Source organism: Panicum virgatum, chromosome 5K, assembly GCF_016808335.1.
Source record: "Panicum virgatum strain AP13 chromosome 5K, P.virgatum_v5, whole genome shotgun sequence".
Taxonomy (NCBI): domain Eukaryota; kingdom Viridiplantae; phylum Streptophyta; class Magnoliopsida; order Poales; family Poaceae; genus Panicum; species Panicum virgatum.
In genome coordinates this window covers 17403384-17415251 of record NC_053140.1, presented here as the reverse complement: position 1 = coordinate 17415251, position 11868 = coordinate 17403384, and the positions used below count along the sequence as shown (strand labels likewise).

At 44.0% G+C, this 11868-nt stretch overlaps 1 long non-coding RNA gene across 1 annotated transcript; it reads left to right on the top strand.

Annotated features, from left to right (window-relative positions):
* The first annotated feature begins 728 nt into the window (after window positions 1–728).
* Window positions 729–2534, top strand: LOC120706720. Its single transcript, XR_005688407.1, has 5 exons — window positions 729–1040; window positions 1126–1176; window positions 1320–1442; window positions 1599–1654; window positions 2166–2534. It is a non-coding gene; the product is annotated as an uncharacterized LOC120706720 (long non-coding RNA).
* The last annotated feature ends 9334 nt before the right edge of the window (window positions 2535–11868 follow it).

Below are 11868 nucleotides of genomic sequence, written 5' to 3'. Positions count from 1 at the left end.
GTGAGCTCTCCGATGCTTCGTCACTTTGGTGGACCTTCGGCTCACCTTCGGGTGACCCCACCTTCGCGAGGGGGGCGATCCCCAACACGCCTAATCTCGTGGTCGCCGCCCCCTGCTCCTCCTCCCCCCTCCGCTGCTGGCACCCGTGGGGCTCGGGGTGCGCCGCCCCATGGAGCTCGATGGCAGCGCACGGGCGGTGGGGAAAGGCCGGCGCGGAGGTGGAAGGAGGGGTCCGCGGCGACGCAAGGCGGCGGCGGGCCGCGGCAGCGCGCAGCGAGGCCGTCCGTAGCAGGGGTAGGGGCGGCGCACGGGGAGCTCGTTCGCGGCGGGGACAGGGGCGGCGAGCGGGAAGCTCAGGGGCAGGGGCCGCGGCATGCGGCGAGGCCGTTCACAGTGGCCGGTGAGGAGGCGCAGCGCGACCCGTGCGGCGGCGGCCGCGGATAGGGCGGCGTGGCGACCTTTTAGGAGCGGCCGGAGTCCTCTGGCCCTCTCGCTCCCTTCTCCGCCCTCCTTGCTCCCGGCCGTGGACAGGGCGGCGGGGCGGGGGAGCTCGCGCGGCACCGGCGGAGGTCTGCGCGCGTTGGCGGAGCACGCGGCGACGGATCCAGACCGTTCGCTTTTTTTCCCTCACGAGCGAACTGGCTCATGGCACCGGCAGGCGAGGCCCCAAGGCCTCCTCCTCGCCAGCACCGGGGGGGGGGGGCGAAGCTCTAACCGCGGATCCGTGAGAGGCGGGCGTCAGCGGCTACCTGGAGGAAGGAGCTGCACCTTGCCGTCGCATCGGGATCCGGCGGTGAAGAAAGGGAGCACGCCGCGCTGGCGTGGCGGCCAGTGAAGGCTGGAGCTGGATTCGTGAAGGCGGCGGCCTCGCTCCCCCGTACCGGCCGCCTCCGTGTAGAGGAGGCACCACCCGGCGTGGAGCCGGGCCAAGTGGTCGTGCCGCCGCCGGAGGAGAAGGGTTGGCGGCGTGGGGGTCTCTGTCCCGGAATTGCGCCCTTGTTCTTCCCAATTCTAAAGCATCAACATCGTCCCCCGCCATGGTAACGAATACGCATCCCATCGTCACAGTTCTTTTTTTGATACATTTTTGTTTCTCACCTTGGTTCTTGGTTGATGTGAATCCAGGTGCATCGGCTCGTGGTCAACCGGGACCCCAAGTTCAACAAATTCGTCGAGGTGGGTGGTTCACACTCGCGCTTTTGTTGTCAGAAAACATAACTTGATCTGATTAAAGGCAAGATCAAATCTTGCTTGCTATTGAGTTCCGATTGTGTCAAATCGTATAAAGTTGATTCCAACTTTTTCTCTTTTGTTTGAAGATGGTCAAAAGGTTCTGAAGCACAACTTTGATACCAAGATTACCTCAACGATTAATTCCTCCAACTGTAAGGTTCCGGGGGTTGCCATATTGGTCTGTTTGCAATCTCGATTTGCAATGTCGAGTGAGTATCAACCTGGTGCTGATTCTCTCTCTCTCTCTCTCTCTCTCTCTCTCTCTCTCTCTCTCTTGTGGGGAATTGACTTAGCTGATTATGGGATGACATAAGCCTGCTTTCCTTTTAAATGTTCTAACATTTCTCATTACCTTGAATTTGCAGGGGGCGTTCAACTGAACAATTTGAAGAGCATGCCCGTCAAGTAGATGTGCTTCCTGGTAATTTTCACATTGCTCGTTTTCTTCTGCTGAAACAGTTGGTAGTAGATGCTTAGTGTTGATCATAGTTAATTCCATTCATGTGATGTCTACCTGCAATTGTTGGATAGAGCACTCCCCTTCTCCTTTTGCCTAGATATGGTGCAATCATTTCATGATTTGTTGTCTGCATGACTATGGCACAGAACACTTCTATCTCAGAGAAACTGATATTGCTTGCTACTCATTACATGTGTTTTCTAGGATTTTTATTTTATCCCTTCAATTCTTATATTGTGATTTTACAATAGAGTTACAAAGGACCTATCTTTTTTTGTATAATGCAACTGCATAACTAAAGAACTTCACGAATTAAATGATCACAACATAGAAATAATCGTGAAAATTACTGTGAGATATTCTAATGCATATTCTCAAAAGGAACACTCTTTGTTTTCTGACAGTGGGCATTGCTCTGTAGTATGTTATTGAAGTAAGAAAGCTTTGTAACCTGAGGTGTCCAATTTAACAGGAAGATGCAATATCACGGTCTGCATAGACATTCCACTTGCCGCTGAACTTGCTGCACCTTTGGCCGAGAATTGTATCTGGCGCCAGGTGAGAGGATCTGGTGCTGAGATTTCAGGTTCTGATGGACCAGCCACGGCAACGGAAAAGGTAAAAAGCACTGCCATCTCGGGCATCGTGATTTTTCCTAATAGAGCTTAAGTGGGCTAATAATTTTTTTTTGTTCTATATTTGTGGAAGATTACTTATTTTGTCTTCTACTAAGGATAAAAAAGTGCAGTCAGAGGGGAAAAAGTAAGCCTTTATTATTTAAAAAAAGAATGTTTAGAGTAGTATTGAGAGAAGTACATCATATCCTAAACTACCAAGAGGGAAAAAAGTAAGCCTTTATTATTTGAATTTAAAAAAAGAATACTTAGAGTAGTATTGAGATAAGTACATCATATCCTAAACTACCAATCATTTATTCTAGGCTTGCTTTTTTTCTAGCAATGGTATTAGAATATATTGTTTCCCCTTGACATGACCATAAAACAATTTCTTGTTTTCCATTGACATCAATAACATAAATATAGTGAAACTCTGCCAATATATGTAATAGAAAGGAATATAATTTACAAGGTGAAGAATTCTACACAATGTACCCATTCAATTGCCCAGTGCCCGTTGTGGCAGAACCACCTGAATTATCCCGGCTCAAGTGCGCTGGCCATCACCATAAAGGCAACATCGACAACGCACTTCAAACGGAACAATTCTTGGTCTGTCGGGTAACGTCCCGATACGACCACTGGTTCTCGGATCGAACAAGTATACCCCGCACGAAGGCGAGTATAGAGATATTACAACCATACATATTTTACAACACATGCATAGTATTTATTACATCAAGTTCAAAGTACTTAATACAGATACAAACTTAGTAAAACATTATACAAAACATAAGTTTAAGTTCAGAGTTCAAAAGCAGCGGAACGAAAACACGACGGCTACAACACGTCGCAAAAGGACACCAAGCTAGCCCAAGGAAGGTATCACTCATTGGGGTCATTGCCGGCCGAAGACGGATCCCATTCTACGGACCAGCCAGGAGGCAAAGAGCAGGGCCAAGTCAGACTAGCAATCTGGTCCTCAAAACCCATACATGAAAAATGTTTCAACAGCAAGGCTGAGTATTCTAATACTCAGTAAGACTTAACTGTCAACGGATATACTTAGTCCACCTAGCTAGACTATGCAGGGCTTTGTAAGGCTCTGGTTTTCCTTTTGCTGAAAAACAATAAAGAGTAGGTCCTTACTCCCAAATTTTAGCTTCCAAGATTCTAGTTGATTAACCATTCTATGTAAGCAACTAATGCTTCTCAACCATGGTAGAACTTTAATCAAACATCAAGATTGATCAAATAATGTTACTCTTATTAATCTGTGTGGCAAAGGGATCAAGCAGTCCCAAACCGTGAGAAGCGGACGATTCGAATCGAAATTTGTTGACCTGGCCAGGCAGACTTAACACACACATTTGGAACACCGTCGGGTCGTTCCCAAACAACCGTTGACCTTTCATTCCGGCTTGTGGATAGGGTCACTCTCCCCGACTACAGGGCACCAACTTCCTCCTTGCACCCGTGGTGTTGCGCAACATAAACATAAATAAAACCTATCTCTAAGAGAGAGTGAAAGGTATATCCACTCCCCGGTCCGATCGGCTACTAGGCTTACCGTGTACCATATTTACGGCATGTGGCTAGTACGTTCAAAAACTTAACCACCGCTACCACACACCGCGACATTAGCAGAATTTATCAAAACAGACGGGGTCTCACCCAAGGTCATGATATCAAACACGACCCCGCCCGTCGTCCTTATATTGATAGCAGAAAGTAAACAAGCAATTCCTATAGAGCTCGCGAGTGACAGGCAATCACTCGACTTTTACCGGTCCTATAAGCTTAGCAATTATTCGAACTCAGGTCTAGTGTTCAGTACATAGGTTCCTAGGATCATGCATCTAGGGTTTCAATTCAAATCCTAAGAACTGTAAATGCACAAGTAATAACAGTAAATTGTAATAATTTAAAATACTGGGTTATGTCCGGGGCTTGCCTTCTCGGTAGTCGCTAGCTAAAACAGCCTTGGTCTCTTCCGAACTTTGGTCCGGGTCTTCAGTTAGTACAGCAGCGTTCACCTGGACTTTTAGATCACCTCCTTCAGACTCGGGGATCAACTCGTACCCGTCAGCTAGATCGGTCATATCTATATGTGATATAAGAACAATATTATAAACATACACACGAGGTGAAGAAATTGCAGTCTAACAATTAGCAAACAAACTTAACACATGGGCAGTCATTTATGGAGTAGTTAATTAACATCTCTTATTTCACAGAACAACATGATCAACTTCACAAAAGAACTACACTATCTTCATAAAGCAAGTGGTAGTTGTTTCCTATAGCAAATAAAACATAGTTTGCTAATGAATCAACAACTCAGTACTCAAACAGCAAGAAATTCAGAAAAAATTAATCTAAACAGAAGGTATACAGAGTAATTAATACTGAAAAACTCATACCATTTCATGCAGCCATTTAATCAGAATAAAACATTTACTCAGGAAGCACCTAGAACAAGATTAAATTCTACAGTACAAACCACAACACTTATGAAGCTCAAAATTTCTTTGAACATGCTTCAAATACTTATGAACGTCCTATAAATTTTGCAGAATTTATTTAGGCATAAAACAGAAGTAATAATTTTGACAAAACTAAACCACATATGATAAAGCTAATTAGTACAGGAAGTTATATAATGTTTCTGGTTCTAACATTTTACAGGCATGAATATATGGCCAAAATAGGGTTCCATAAATTTTCTCAGATTTTCCTAAGCAAGGAAACTATTTACCATAATTAAAGCCTACTTAACAAACATTAAATCAAAGATATAGTTAGACAGCTCTAAAATTTCCAAAACATGGGTAACAGCAAGTTTGTAGTTACATGTAAGCATGGAAAAATTTTCACACTCAGAACTTAAATATTTCTACCAGCACAAAACTAGTAGATTTAGGAATCTTGAAACTTTGACCTAGTTAATGATGCCAAAAAGGTTTCAAAGTTTTACCAGGTACTAGTAACACTGTAATACACAAGCTAACCAAAGCTCACATGAAATTACTGAGTAGAACTCCTAGAACAATTAAAGCCTAATTATTCAATTCTTTTTCTTGGATTAAAATACAGACCAAAACTGACAATGTGCATGTAACAAAAGTTGTAGACCTTGTAACAAGGATTCCAAAACATTTGGATTTCTATTTTTATGATTTTTCTACTAATTTCTAAGAATTTTCGAAGTTCAGCCTAAAAACAAAAGGAAAAGAACTGAAGACTTGCATCCAGGCCCATAGAAGATTTGAAATCCTAGCAACCATGCCCCTGGTCGGAGTCAGAGCGAGGGGAGGGGGTTGACCGGCCGAATCCCAGTGAGGTTCGTCGCCGGCGGCGAGGGAAAAGAGACTGGGGAGCAAGAGGAAGTCAAGGCGCACCTAATGGTGTGCTTGGACGGGTCTGGGATGGTCGGAGCGAGGTGGTCCACTGCGAGCAGGGCGACGGCGGCGGAGAAGAACTGCGGTCGGAGCTCGGGAAACGGCGGCGAGGTTGTTCCGGTGGAGAATAGGTGACGAGGAGGGGTCGGTGAGCTGCGCGAGGACAAGGCGGAGCTATTGGTGGGGTCAACGCGGGCGGAGGTGGTCTGGAGGTGCGGCACGACGGTGATGTTCTGGGGGTTCTGAGCAGGGAGCGGGCGAGGCAAGGAGGGGAAAATGAAACAGAATTGCTCCTGGTACTGAGGCGCGCGCGATTTGGGGAGCTGAGGCTCTGCAGCGAGCTGTCCACGGCGACGGCGAGATGGTGGCCGCGGAGCTCGTCGGGGTGGCGTGGCGAGGGGAGGAGAGGTCCAGCGCGGGGGGAAGTGGGTCTAGAGGTTTGCAGAGGTGCCGTGTGGGGCGGTGGGCGAAGCAGGAGGTGGCCTGCGTCCTCCCACGGCGGCGGGTAGCGCCGCTCAGCGCCGGCGGCGGTGAAGCAGAGAGGGAGAGAGGAGGAAGATGAAGAGTGGACTTCTTTGTAAATTCAGAAAATTCCAGGGACCCTACTATAAATCAACAATAACTTTTAAACTAGGGCTCAATTGAAAAACTGCCCAACATGAAAGTTGTTCAACTTTTTAAGATCTACAACTTTGATGTTGTGCAAAAATTGATTTGACCAATGGTTAATGAGTTGTTTTGAAAACATTGGAAGGATTTTGAATTTAATGGACTTTTGTCTTTTCCATTGCAAATTCAGTTTAATTTCAAACTAAAAAGCAAAATTTTCTGCCATGTAATGATTACACTGAATTTTACACATAAACTATAGAAAGGACCTTGCATTAAATCCTATTTACATAAATAACCTTTTATTTTTACAATAAGATCCTTTTTCATGCAAATTAAGCACATGATGCATAAAATCTACTATGCAGACACCTAGGGTGTCACAGCCTTCCCCCTAAAAGGAATCTCGCCCTGAGATTATAAGAAGAATAAGGATGGAAAGATTTAGTACCTGGATTGGTTCTAAGAAAGTCGGTGATGCAAATTGAAATTTATGTATGATGTTGATCAGACCATCGTAGGGTTAATTTCATACTTCTTATGAGCATCTTAATTATGAATTTAATGAAGTTATTGTTCTCATGATTTTCAGTGAACACTGTGACAGGCTACCTAAAGTCCATTGAGCCCCTGAATGGCACCAACTACCCTAGCTAGTATAATGATATTCAGGTGGCCATTGCTGTGTGCGAGTATGATCTGGCCTTACGTGAGGATAAGCCAGCAGCGCCCACTGATCCCAATGGTGATCGGACTGCCATTGAGAAGTGGGAGAGATGTAACAGGTTGGCAACCATGATCATTAAGCAAACAATGACGCCTGCCATCTGTGGTGCTATTCCTGATAAGGACCAGGCTGGTAATGATCTGACAGCCAAGGAATATCTCTCTAAGGTGGAAGAGAATTTCAAGAGCTCTTCCAAGACTTATGCTAGCACTCTCATTATGAAGATGCCGACTTCACAGTATGATGGGCAAAGTGGAATCAGGGAGCATATTATAAGCATGTGTGACATGGCCAATAAGCTGAAGACATTGGATATGGCTATCTCTGATGGTTTTTTTGGTGCACTTCATTATGACTTCACTTCCTGCACAGTATAGTTCCTTCAAAATAAGTTACAACACTCAGAAGGCGACTTGGAGCATGGCTGAGCTCATTAGTTACTGTGTTGAGGAAGAAGAAAGGCAGAAAGCTGAAAGGATAAAGGATGCTATCAACATGGTCAGCGAGCGCTTTGGGTGTGTTAGCGTTAGCAACACTCCTAAGCATCAGGCTGAGTCTGGTAGCAGCAGACAGCATAAGAAGAAATTTAAGGGCCATAAGGGCAAGGATGTGCAGCATAAGAAGACTTCTGAGAAGAGACTGTGCAAGTTCTGCAAGTCACCTAACCATGAGCAGAAAGATTGCCATGGTTTTAAGGACTGGTTGAAGAGCAAAGATACAATTATTGATTATGTATCTTTCATTGATGAATCATTCTTAGTCAATTTTTCTCCTAATACGTGGTGTATTGACTCAGGTGCCACTGTGCACATTTCCAATTCATTACAGGTATTCAGTTCGATCTGAACTATAAGAGAGGGGGAGCGAAGCCTAAGAGTGGCTGATGGCAATGAGGTCAAGGTTGAAGGCATTGGAAGCTTCGTCTTGGAGCTACCGGGTGGCTTCAACCTTCATTTAAATGATGTTCTTTATGTTCCCAGTTTGAAGAGAAACCTTATTTCTGTTTCACGTTTAGATAAGTCGGGACATATTTGTGAGTTTGGCAACTCTAAGTGCAACATTAAGTTTCATAATATAAGTGTTGGCCTTGGTCATTTGCAAGTCGATCTTTATTTGCTCTCTTGATGATTATTCTATGATGAATGTGAATGATGTAACGCATAAGCGCAAGCGTGATGATGAGACTTCTTCGAAATTGTGGCACTGTCGTTTAGGCCACATTTTGAGGGGGAGAATTGAGCGTCTCATTAGAGAAGAGATACTCCATTCATTATATCTTTCTGAGGTAGATCAACAATGTGTTGATTGTATTAAGGGAAAATTCACTAAGATGATTAAGAAAGGAGCTACTCGGAGTTCAAGCCTATTAGAAATAATTCATACTGATATTTGTGGCCCATTCCCAATAAAGTCTGTTGATGGTTTTGACTCGTTCATTACTTTCACAGATGACTTCATTACTTTCACAGATGACTTCTCTCGTTATGGCTATATTTACCCCATCCGTGAACGATCCGAGTCATTAGATAAATTTAAGATATTCAAGGCTGAAGTGGAAAATCAGCATAATGTCACTATTAAATTAGTGAGATCGGATCGAGGTGGTGAATATTATGGGAGACATGCTCCATTCGGCCAAGTACCTGGACCATTCACTAAGTATCTTGAGGAGAATGGTATAAAGGCCTAGTACAGTTTGCCGGGCGAACCACAGCAAAACGGAGTAGCTAATCGTCGCAATCGTACACTTATGGACATCGTACGCGGTATGCTTAGTTATTCTATCTTGCCTGTGGAACTGTGGATGGAAGCGCTAAAGACAGCCGCACACATACTTAATCGGGTTCCTTCCAAATCCGTTCCTAATACACCTTATGAATTGTGGTTTGGAAATAAACCAATGCTTAATTATTTACGTGTATGGGGCTGTCCAGCCGAAGCTAAGTTATTTAATCCACAGCAAAAGAAATTAGATGATAAGACGGTGAGCTGCTATTTCATCGGATACCCTGATAAGTCGAAGGGATACCGATTCTACTGTCCTGATCGCTTCACTAAGTTTGTTGAGACCAGACAAACTGTATTCCTAGAGAATTCAGGAATCAGTGGGAGCTTTCCGAGGAGGGAAATTAATCTTGAAGAAATACGGGTTGAGCTTCCTATCCCGATTATTCAGGAAACAGTAACACCTCAGTTAGTGCTGCTGTTTGTTCCTTCCATTCAGAGTACACCATCTTTTCAGATTACGCTTCCTGTTCAGAGTACTAGCGCTGTTCCGCCAGTTGTAGTAGCTCCTGAGCCTGCGAGTGAACCACAAGCCGAGCAAGTGGCGCCTAATGCTGAAGTTGAAAACCCTGTCGAGGTGCCTCAAGCTGCACCTCAACCAGAACCTCAGCTTGTTCAGCCCTTAGGAAGATCACAGCGGGCTAGGAAACAGACAACCTTCCCTGATTATGAGACATATTTGAGTGAAGATATGTATAACGTTGGGAAAGTTGATGATCCTAACTCGTTCAGGAGGCAGTATCATGTGAGAATTCTGTCAAATGGGTTGAGGCCATGGAAGAAGAGCTTAAGTCCATGAGTTCTAATGATGTTTGGGATGTGGTAGATATTCCTGATGGAGTCAAACTAGTAGGTTGTAAATGGGTCTACAAGACTAAACGTGACTCTAAAGGGAATGTCGAACGATTCAAAGCAAGACTCGTAGCTAACGGTTTTACACAAAAGGAAGGGGTTTATTACAATGAAACTTTTTTCCCTGTGTCTAAGAAAGATTCTTTTAGAATCGTCATGGTGCTGGTGGCTCATTATGATTTAGAGCTGCATCAGATGGATGTTAAAACTGCGTTCCTTAATGGTGACTTGGATGAGACTTATCTTCATGGCACAGCCGGAAGGCTTTGTTGTGAAGGGCAAGGAACATATGGGATGCAAACTAAAGAAGTCCATCTACGGACTTAAGCAAGCGTTAAGACAATGAAACCTTAAATTCGATCAAGTGATTAAGAAATTTGAATTTAAGGAGAATGATGTGGATAATTGTATCTACACTAAAATTAAGGGTGGTAAATTCATAATTCTAGTGCTTTATGTGGATGATATCCTGTTAGCGAGCAGCGATAAGCGTATGCTGCATGAGACAAAGGGATTTCTTTCATCCAACTTTGATATGAAAGATCTTGGTGAGGCCTCTTATGTTCTGGGCATTGAGATACACCGAGATAGGACCAAAAGAGTACTAGGATTATCTCATAAAGCATATATTGAGAGAATGCTTAAGAGATTTAATATGGATAAGAGTAAGGCCACACATGTTCCATTAGCGAAGGGCGATAAATTTAGTGAAGCTAAATGTCCTAAGAACCAATTGGAATTAGATGAAATGAAGGACTTACCTTATGCTTCAACTGTCGGAAGTCTGGTGTATGCACAAGTCTGTACGCGTCCTGGCTTGGCATTTGCTACCGGAATGTTTGGAAGATATCAGAAAAATCCCGGAGAGGTCCACTGGGTAGGTGTTAAGAAGGCATTAAGTTACTGCCAAGGCACCAAAGACTTCATACTCACATATAAAAAGATCAGATAAACTTGAAGTTGTGGGTTATACTGATGCTGTCTTTGCGGGCTGTGTGGATAGTAGGAAATCTACATCAGGATATATCTACACGTTAGCTGGTGGAGGAATATCATGGAAAAGATCTAAGCAAAGTTTAGTTGCAGCGTCGACGATGCAAGCTGAATTTGTGGCATGCTATGAAGCAACAGGACAGGCTGTGTGACTTAAGAATTTTATTCCGGGCCTTAAGGTTATTGACAGCATTACGGAACTTATAATGTTATACTGCGATAATCAGTCTGCAGTATTCTTTTCGAGTAACAACAAGTCAAATGGCGCTTCCAAACACATTGACCTTAAGTATCTAGTTGTGAAAGAAAGATGCCAGGATCGAACCATTAAGATTGAGCACATAAGAACTAATGCTATGTTAGCGGATCCGCTCACTAAAGGCTTACCACCGAACGTATTGAAGCAGCACGTTACTAATATGGGTTTGGTGGATAGTCTTTAGGTCCTGGTTTAGAGCCATTATGAACTCCCAACTAATGAATAAGTGTTCTACTGAGGTATTACAGTGAGACTGTGGGTAATGAGGTCCCAGTAGTGCATCAAGCTACTGACGGCGATTGGTCCGGTACTTGCTGTTATACTGAGGGTGAACTTTAAGTGTGATGTGAACATTTAGCTTAACCGTTCGATCAAGTGGGAGAATATTAGAAATAAATATTTCTATAAGATAAATGTGATCTTCGCTGTTAAGGAAAACGTTTAAACCATCTAAACGCGATTAAGGAAACATAATGAAAAACCCTAATGGGTTGTGATCAGCAGGACCATTAGGCCTGTTTCCAGAGGCTGGCCCCCAGCCCCACAGTGCCTATAAATATGAGGTCATGGTTAGCATCCTTAATCATGTCATTAGCTAAACCCTAGCCACGAGAGTCTGATCGCTAAGGGCACTGGAGGGGTTCGGAAGGCCACCGCTACCCTACTCGCACATCTTCATCAACAAGAACGCCTACTTCCTCTACGGCTCAGGCGTCAAACTCAGGAGGCCCTAATGGCTGCTTCAACCGTTAACGCTGGTATAATGTCTACCATTTTCCGCATTAGATTGATCTGTCATGAACTAGGTTATGTAAAGATCTTGGGTTATTAGCCTCTAATGTTTAAGCCTGGCTAATTCTAACAGCTGTAAGATGATGCCTAGGGGAAGATAGATTTCCCAATAATTTTGAAACATCACTCTAGGGAAGCAA